Consider the following 8,650-nt stretch of genomic DNA (forward strand, 5'->3'; position numbering starts at 1 on the left):
AAACCCTTTACCTGCTCCCAAGAAGCAGGGACAACAATAAGACATGGGCAGAGGAGAGAAAATGCTTTGGAGACCTGCAAGTCCTAGTAGGGTCCAGGGAAGGGGAAAGAGTCTCCTGAGGATTCTGGAAGAGGCAGCAGGATCGTGTCAGACTAAATCAGTGGGCTCTGTGGTAGGACTTCCTGGCTTCAAGTCCCAGTTCCACAGCTTGCTGTGCAACCTTGGACTAGTTACTTAACCTCTCTCAACCTTAGCTCTCTTCTCTATAAACTAAGAATCAAAATAAAAACTACTTCATGTGGTAGTTACGAGAATTAAATCAAACAAGCTAAAGAAAGCACTTAGCACAGTATCTGGTCTGTAGTAAATACCTAGCTAATGCTAGACATTATAACCATCAACATCAGAGGTGAACCTTGACAGCAGGTGTCAAGTTTCACATTATGTGTCCACTTGGCCAGGCTATGGTGCTCAGTTGTTTGGTGTCGCTAGCATCAGTCTGGGTGTCGCTATGAACGTATTTTTAGATGTGATTAACATTTAAATCAATGGACTTAAGTAAAACACACTACCCTTCATCATGCGGTGAGCTTCATCCAATAAGTCCAAGAGAAAAGTCTGAGGTTCCACAAGGAGGAAGGAATTCTGCCTTAGACTGCCTTCAGACTTGACTGCCACATCGACTCTTGCTGAAGGTTCCAGTCTGCCGGCTTCTCCTGTGGACTTCAGACTTTCCAGACCCCACCTCTCTCTATAAATACATATCTTTTTGGTCCTGTTTCTCAGGAGAATCCTAACTAACACACCAACATTGAGTTTTCCAAACCATGTTCATGGCTGCGGAGAGGGGCCAACGTGAAGGGATGAGACAGCACCTGGTCATGGAGAGAAAAGGAAGTAAATGAAGCGTCCACTCTGTACCAGATACTTCACCTGTGACAAGAGGTGGGCACATGTGCTCACTTCGGCAGTACATACACTAAAATTGGAACAATATAAAGAATTAGACTGGGTCTGCACAAGGATTGCATGCAAATTTGTGACACATTCCATATTTTTTAGAAGGTAAAGGGATAAATGTGACATAAGGAGACTTAACTTTGGGTGGTGAACACACAATACAATATACAGATGATGTATTATAGAACTGTACACTTAAAACCCATATAAATTTAGTAACCAGTGTCACCCCAATAAATTTAATTAAAATTTTAAAAAAGAGGTGGGCACACAACAACATTTCACAAAGAGAAGACTGCAGTTTAGAGAGCTTAAGTGAACTATTCAACACCACCACCAAGGAAAGGAGTTGTCTACATTAGAACCCAGATCTGACTCACATGCCCATGACTCTTCCCATCAATCCAAGTGAATGCCATCAGGGGAAGAGAAGAATCAGCATGTCAGGGAGAAGGGTGGAGGGCTGTGTGGGAGGCATGGGGACAGAGAAAGGGCACAGGCTGAAGGGTCAGAGAAAACCACAGAACCCTAACCCAGGCAGGAAGGGAAAGGGTGAGCTCAGCATTGTTTAAAACATTAACTGCATTTTATTGAAAGATATCTTTTGGACTCAACATCCCTTCTTCCTTGGATCTTTAACCTTCTACCTGCCCTGCGGACTTCAGACTTGTCAGCCCCCATGATTATGTGTGCCAATTCCTTAAAATAAACCTCTCTGTAGATAAATAATAGGTAGATAGATAGATAGATAGATAGATAGATAGATAGATAGATAGATAGATATAAATAGGTTGATTGACTAGGTCTATCTATCCATCTGTCTATCTAAGATATACACATCCTATTTATTCTGTTTCTCTAGAGAACTCTAACACAGGGGGGAATTAGACTGTGACCAGGACCCAAAAGGACAAACATCCCAAACAGAGGCCCTGAGGGGTAGGTTGTGCTGGGGAGGTCAAGCAGGCCAGCTGGGCTTCAATGCAGAGGGAATATGAGGCAATTAAGCAGGCCAGGCAACTTAAGCCAGGTGGGAAGAGACTCAGAGGCTTTGAAAGATTCGTGAGCTAAAGTGTGGGTGCCTGGCGCTGCCCTTGCAGAAGAGGCCTGCACAGAGCACACTGACAGATTGTATCTACGAATGTATCCACCATTGTATCTACTGTCAAAAGGCCAGCAGAAATGTACTTGGCATAGAGAAGAAACCTACCTCTGGTATTGGACCAATGAAGTTACACACAAATGTGGACACGCAGCTCAGTCACAAGGCAAAAACACTTGAAAAGGTGTGGAGGGTGCAGAAGGAGCTGGGTCAGCTGAGGCTCTCTTGTGGAATCTAGGTGTGGCCTCCCTACACAGGGATCTGGAATGTGCGGTGCTGCAAAGTGGATTGTTGGTGCATTTCTGGGGCTCAGGTGATTCTGAAGGCAGGGGCCACCAGGAAAGAATAGCATTCTGCAAATAGAGGCTCTGAACAGCAGGTAATGAGAGCTGGCTTTACCCAGGAGCCCTGCTCACAGACTGGTGCCAAACGATGTCATCCCCACCAGAGGCTCTAAAAGCTGACCTTGGTTGGTAACCCTAAGCATACTTCACTTGCCAGTTCACTTAAGAAAATGGCCAGGGTTTGCTTCCTGGTGGTAAGGTGGAGTCATTTAGTTCTAGGGGCTTCTCTCTTCTTTATTAACAAGCTTCCTGCTGGGAACAGAAGTTATGCCTGCCCTTCCTAATTGCTAATTGCTGTAAAGTCATATATGTCCGCCTTTTCTCTCTTCCAATCATATAAATACCAAAATAGAACAACAACAGAGCAGAAGCCATCAACCTAGATGTTTTAGAATGTCAGAGCCAGCATTCTATTTCTAGCAACATGAAACCCAGTTATACAAAATTCTCCTGCTCTAAAACACCTAAAAAGAAAAAAAAATTGTTGTAGTAAAATATATAAAACCAAATTTACCATTTTGACTATTGTTAAGTATATAGCGTTTAGTGGTATTAAGTACATTCATATTCTTGTGCAACCATCACTACCATCCAACTCCAGAACTTTTTCATCTTCCTAAACTGAAACTCTGTGTCCATTAAACAATAACTCCCAATTTCTTCCCTGCCCCTATTCCTTGGAAATCTCTATTCTACTTTCTGTCTCTGTGATTTTAATCATTCTAGGTTCCTTATATAAGAGGAGCCATACAATATTTATCCTTCTGTCTGGCTTATTTCACTTAGAACGATGTCTTCAAGGTACATGCACGTTTTAGAATGTCTCAGAATTTCCTTTTTCTTTAATATTCCATTGTATGGGGAGTCCACATTCATTCAACAATAGACATCCAAGTTGTTTCAACTTTTCGGCTATTACAAATAAGGCTGTTATGAACATCATCAGTGTACTCAAGTATTTGTCTTGAGCCTGACTTTTTCTTGGCTTAGTTTTGGTGATTATTTTCCCAGAAATGTTTCTTCTGAGTGTTAAAATTATTGCTATAAGTTTTCTCCAAGTCTCTTATTATCTTTGTAATTTTTGCTGTATTTATGGTTATGTCCCTTTATTATTGCTATAAGTTTTCTCCAAGTCTCTTATTATCTTTGTAATTTTTGCTGTATTTATGGTTTATGTCCCTTTTAAATCTTCATATTTTTTGTGTGTCTTTTCTTTTTTTTAGAGCATCTGGTCAGAGATTTACCAACTGCATTACTCTTTCAAACAGCTAACCATATTAGTTAGAACTGTATTCAGCTCTGGGTTGGGGAAAACCTCCAATTATCAGTAGCTTAACAAGATAAATTCTTGTTCTCATTGTAAAATATCCAAGGCTCAATCAGATTTGCTCTGGCAATCCATGGTGTTGGAGAACCAGGCTCCTTCAATCTTTTTGCTCCTTCATTATCCAAGGAAGGAAAAGGTACTCTCCAATATCCAAAGGTCACCCTTTTGTTCAAGATAATTTCTGGAGCTCCAGCCAGAATTCCAAGCAGGAAGAAGGAAGAGAGAGAGAAAAAAGACATCCCTTCTTTCTTTATATCTCCTGAGAATTGCACACACCACTTCTGCTCACGTCACATTGGCCAGAACACAATCATATAGCCAATCAACTTGCAAAAGAGTCAAGAAAATGTTTGGGTTTTTGGTTTTCTCTTCTCCAAACCTTTATGCTGTTGCTGTCCTGCTTTTTACATCTAGATATGTTCTAAACTCCACAACACAAGGTTTATTTTGCTTTTAAACAATTATCTTTTTTTAAAAAATTAGTATGAAAAATTAATTTTTGCCTCCCCTTTCCAGTGGTCTTCATTCCTATGTATACATCCAAGTTTCCATCTGATATCATTTTCCTTCTGCCTGAAGAACATTCTCTAATATTTCTTCATAGTGCATATCTGCAGGAAACAAATTCTCTCAGCTTTAGTGTATTTGAAAATGCTTGAAGAATATTTTCACTAGATATGCAAGTCTAGACTGATGGAGGGGGTTTCTTTAGACTTTAAAGATGTTTTGATGTCTTCTAGCTCATATTGTTTCTGACAAGAAATCTACAATAATTCTAACCTTTTTCCTCTGTATATAATGTATTTTTTTTCTCTGAAATTTTAAACAAGTTTTACATTATCACTGGTTTTTAGCAATTTGGTGATGATGCGTCTGGGTTTGGTTTTCTTTATGTTTATTCTGCTTGTAATTCTTTGAGTGTCTTGGATCTGTGGGTTTACAGTTTCATCAAATTTTAAAGAACTTTGCCCAGTATCTCCTCACTATTTTGCTTCCCTGACTCTCCTCCTTCTGAGACTTTAATCATACAATTACACATACACATATTTACACATACTGCTTAATATCTTCCCACAGTTCAGAGAGGATCTAGTGGGGGGTTTTCTTCTTTCCTTTTGAGTTTTAGTGTGGACTCTATTTATTACTATATTTGGAAGTTTACTGACCTGTTCTTCTGTAGAGTCTAACCTGCTATTAATCCCATCTGGTAAAAGTTTCATTTCACATATTGAATTTTTCAGCTCTACGGGTCCACTTGGTTATTTTTTTCTTACACTTCTAATTACTTAGGTGATTTTCTGTAAGTCTTTGAGCATATTTACAATAGGTGTTTTAAAGCCCTTGTCTTTTAACCATATGATCTCTGTCATTTGTTAGTCTGTTTTTATTGACAGATTTTGCTCCAGATTATGGATCACATTTTACTGCCTGTTCTCATGTCCAATACTTGTTTATTGGATGCTAGACATTGTGGATTCTACATTGTTGAGTGCTAGGTTTTGTTGCCTTCTTTTCAAGGGTATTAGACTTTGTTCTAACAGGCAGGTTACCTACAAATTAGTTACCCCAGCTGATTTCTCAAAAGAAACCTTACAGGCAAGAAGGGGCTGGAAAGAAGTATTCAAAGTCAGGAAAGGCAAGGACCTACATCCAAGATTACTCTACCCAGCAAAGCTTTCATTTAGAACGCAAGGGCAGATAAAGTGCTTTCCAGATAAGGTAAAGTTAAAGGAGTTCATCATCACCAAGTCCTTATTACATGAAAAGTTAAAGGGACTCATCTAAGAAAAAGAAGAAGATCAAAACAAGAAAGAGTAAAATGACAATGAATTCACAATTATCAACAACTGCACCTAAAAAACAAAAATAAAAACTAAGCAAACAACTAGAACAGGAACAGAATCACAGAAGTGGAGATCACATTGAGTGTTATCAGTGGGGAGTGGAAGGGGGGAGTGAGGGAGAAAGGTACAGGGAATAGGAAGCATAATTGTTAGGTACAAAATAAACAGGGGGAGGTTAAGAATAGTATAGGAAAGGAAGAAGCCAAAAAACTTATATGTACAACTCATGGACATGAACTAAAGAAGGAGGAATGCTGGATAGAGGGGCAATGCATGGCAGAGGGAGATAAAGGGGAGAAAAAAATTAGACAACTGTAGTAGCATAACCAATAAAATATACTTAAAATAAATAAATAAATATTAAAAAGTGAAAATAGTGTGTAAGGAGACTCTGGGACAACTTCAGGCATACAGACATTTTTGCATCATGGGAGTGCTGAAAGGAGAGGAGAGGCAGCAAAAAATTGAAAACCTATTTGAAAAAATAATGACAGAATGCTTTCCTAACCTGATGAAGAAAATAGACGTACAAATCCAGGAAGCTCAGCAAGTCCCAAACAAGATAAACCCAAGAGGCCCATACCAAGAATCATCATAGTTAAAATGCCAAAGGTTAGCCCTGGCTGCTCTGGCTCAGTGGATTGAGTGCCAGCCTGCAAACAAAAGGGTTGCTGGTTCCATTCCCAGTTGGGACACATGCCTGGGTTGTGGGCCAGGTCCCCAGTTGGGGGCTCAGGGGAGGCAGCCACACATTGATGTTTCTTTCCCTTTTGTTCTCCCTCCCTTCCCCTCTCTCTAAAAATAAATAAATGAAATATTTTTCAAAAATTTTTTAAATGCCAAAGGTTAAAGACAATCTTAAAAGCAGCAAGAGAAAAGCAGTTAATTACCTACAATGGAGCTCCATAAGACTGTCAGCTGATTTCCAAAAAGAAACTGCAAGCCAATAGGATTGGAAAGAAATATTTAAAGTGATGAAGAGCAAGGACCAACGACCAAGATTACTTTACCTAGAAAAGCTGTCATTTAGAATTGGAGGACAGATAAAGAGCTTCCCAGACAAGAAAAAGCTAAAGGAGTTCATTACCACCAAACCAGTACTATAAGAAATGTTAAAGGGTCTTCTTTAAGAAGACAAAGAATAAAAGATCAAAAATTGAACAATAAAATGGCATTAAATACATATCTATCAACAACTGAATCTAAAAAATAAATAAACAACCAAGGGGAACAGAAATAGAAAAAAAAAAGTAAGTGAATATAACAAAAGAAGTACAAGATTTGTACCATGAAAATTACAAAACATCATAAACCAGGAATTAGATTAGTGGTTACCAGGCCAGGGCCTGGGGTTAGGGGAGTTAAGTTAGGGGGTAGAAGTTTCTTTTGGGGATGATAAAGAAGTTCTGGAATTAGATAGTGGTGATGATTGTACAACTTTGTGAATATACCAAACACCCCTGAATTGTACACTTTCTATGGGTGAATTTCACGAGATGTGAGTTATATCTCAACAAGAATAAATGAAGAGGAGAAAGAATAAAACCAGCAGACAAAAAAGTAAATGAGACTGACTAGTTAATCAGAGTCTTTTTGGACTTCCATATGAGTCCAATAAATTGACCTCTTAGCCTGAAGACACATGGTGAAAATTTCCACCAGTGACAACCTGAATTTTTCTCATATTGCCTCCTCTTTGCAGGAACCCTCAGTGGTTATCTCATAAAGCAATGGATAACAAAAAAATGCCATTTGTATCTTCATATCTTGTGGCACCTCCAGGTTCCATAAAATAGTTTAGATCCTTTAATCAATTTGCAGCGCCAGTCCTCTTTGTTAATATCTGTGATTTCCAAGATGTCAAAGACACAATCCTGATAATAATATTGTGGTCTGTTGCCTGGACTCAAAACTAAAGGAAATGCTAAATATCTATTAGGAATGAATAAAATAAAAACATAATTTTCCCATCCAAAAAAAACCCCCATAAAGATGGATAGATATAAAGTATTTTGTGCAGTTACAGGCATATAGTCGGTGCTCAATAAATGTTACCTATAATTATTACTGGACTGTCAGTGAATGTGTATAGAATTCACAAGCCTTCCATTACTCTCTCTGTGTTGATTTCCTCTCCTTCTCAAGGTCCAAATATTTGGCTTCCCTAGTTAACTTTTCATGGTCCTGAGAGATGACTGTGTAAGAGCTGATAAACTGACACAAGCTGAGATATCAATGACTAATAGAGCCTCATAGTCCTCCCTCCTTTCCCTTCCCTCCACTGTCTGTTCTTGGACAAATCATTTTGGGGGCCTGCATCATAACTAAATCATTCATACTTGCCACCCACGTGGCTGTGTGAGTGCATCATCTTTCATCGATGAAAATGGCCTTATTGTCTCCCAAACTATATCTTTAGGAAGTAAGAGGGTTGGAGCCAAGACATTGTGGTCTCCATGGCAGCAATGCAAACTCGTTCACCCAAGGGACTGGTTTTCTGATTTGGACTCCAATGCAGTAACCGACAAAAGAGCCAGCCTTAGGCTCCCACAGCATCAACAACCAGCCTCACTGACACCCCCAGGCTCCACTAAGATCCTCACACTGGGTCCCACACTCTCAGCCATTCTCTGACAAAGAGACTGGGATAGGAGGCCAAAGGGCCAGATATACCAAGGATGTTCTCATGACTCCCCAGAACAAAAATGTCATGGTTGAAAAGAGAAGTGAAACCTATAAATAATCAAGGCTTGTGTCCAGACATTCAAAGTCCTCCCACCCTGATCTATTTTACTATATGTGTCTATTAAATATAGATGGTATAGATCAATATTATATATAGATGCAGATAAAATGTAGATATATATGTATATAGATATATAGATATCTCAGTTAAACACTCCATACATTTTCTATTTAATTCTGTCAACTTAGAAAGAAGTATTTTATTAATGAGAAAAATGAGATTTACAGAGACCTTTTTCTTTTTTTAAATTAGATTTTAATGATTATGCTATTAAGTTGTCCTAATTTTTCCCCCTCTCCATCCAGCACCCCCAACTCCCTCAGGCAA

At 38.9% G+C, this 8,650-nt stretch overlaps 1 non-coding gene across 1 annotated transcript; it reads left to right on the forward strand.

The window, feature by feature from the left end:
• Positions 1-955: 955 nt before the first annotated feature.
• LOC129083988 (U6 spliceosomal RNA) lies at positions 956-1,059 on the forward strand. Its single transcript, XR_008530551.1, has one exon. It is a non-coding gene; the product is annotated as a U6 spliceosomal RNA (small nuclear RNA).
• Positions 1,060-8,650: the final 7,591 nt, after the last annotated feature.

The sequence above is a fragment of the Pteronotus mesoamericanus genome, unplaced genomic scaffold (genome assembly GCF_021234165.1).
Source record: "Pteronotus mesoamericanus isolate MK-2021 breed Mesoamerican mustached bat unplaced genomic scaffold, CSHL_Meso_final scaffold_167, whole genome shotgun sequence".
Classification (NCBI taxonomy): Eukaryota; Metazoa; Chordata; class Mammalia; order Chiroptera; family Mormoopidae; genus Pteronotus; species Pteronotus mesoamericanus.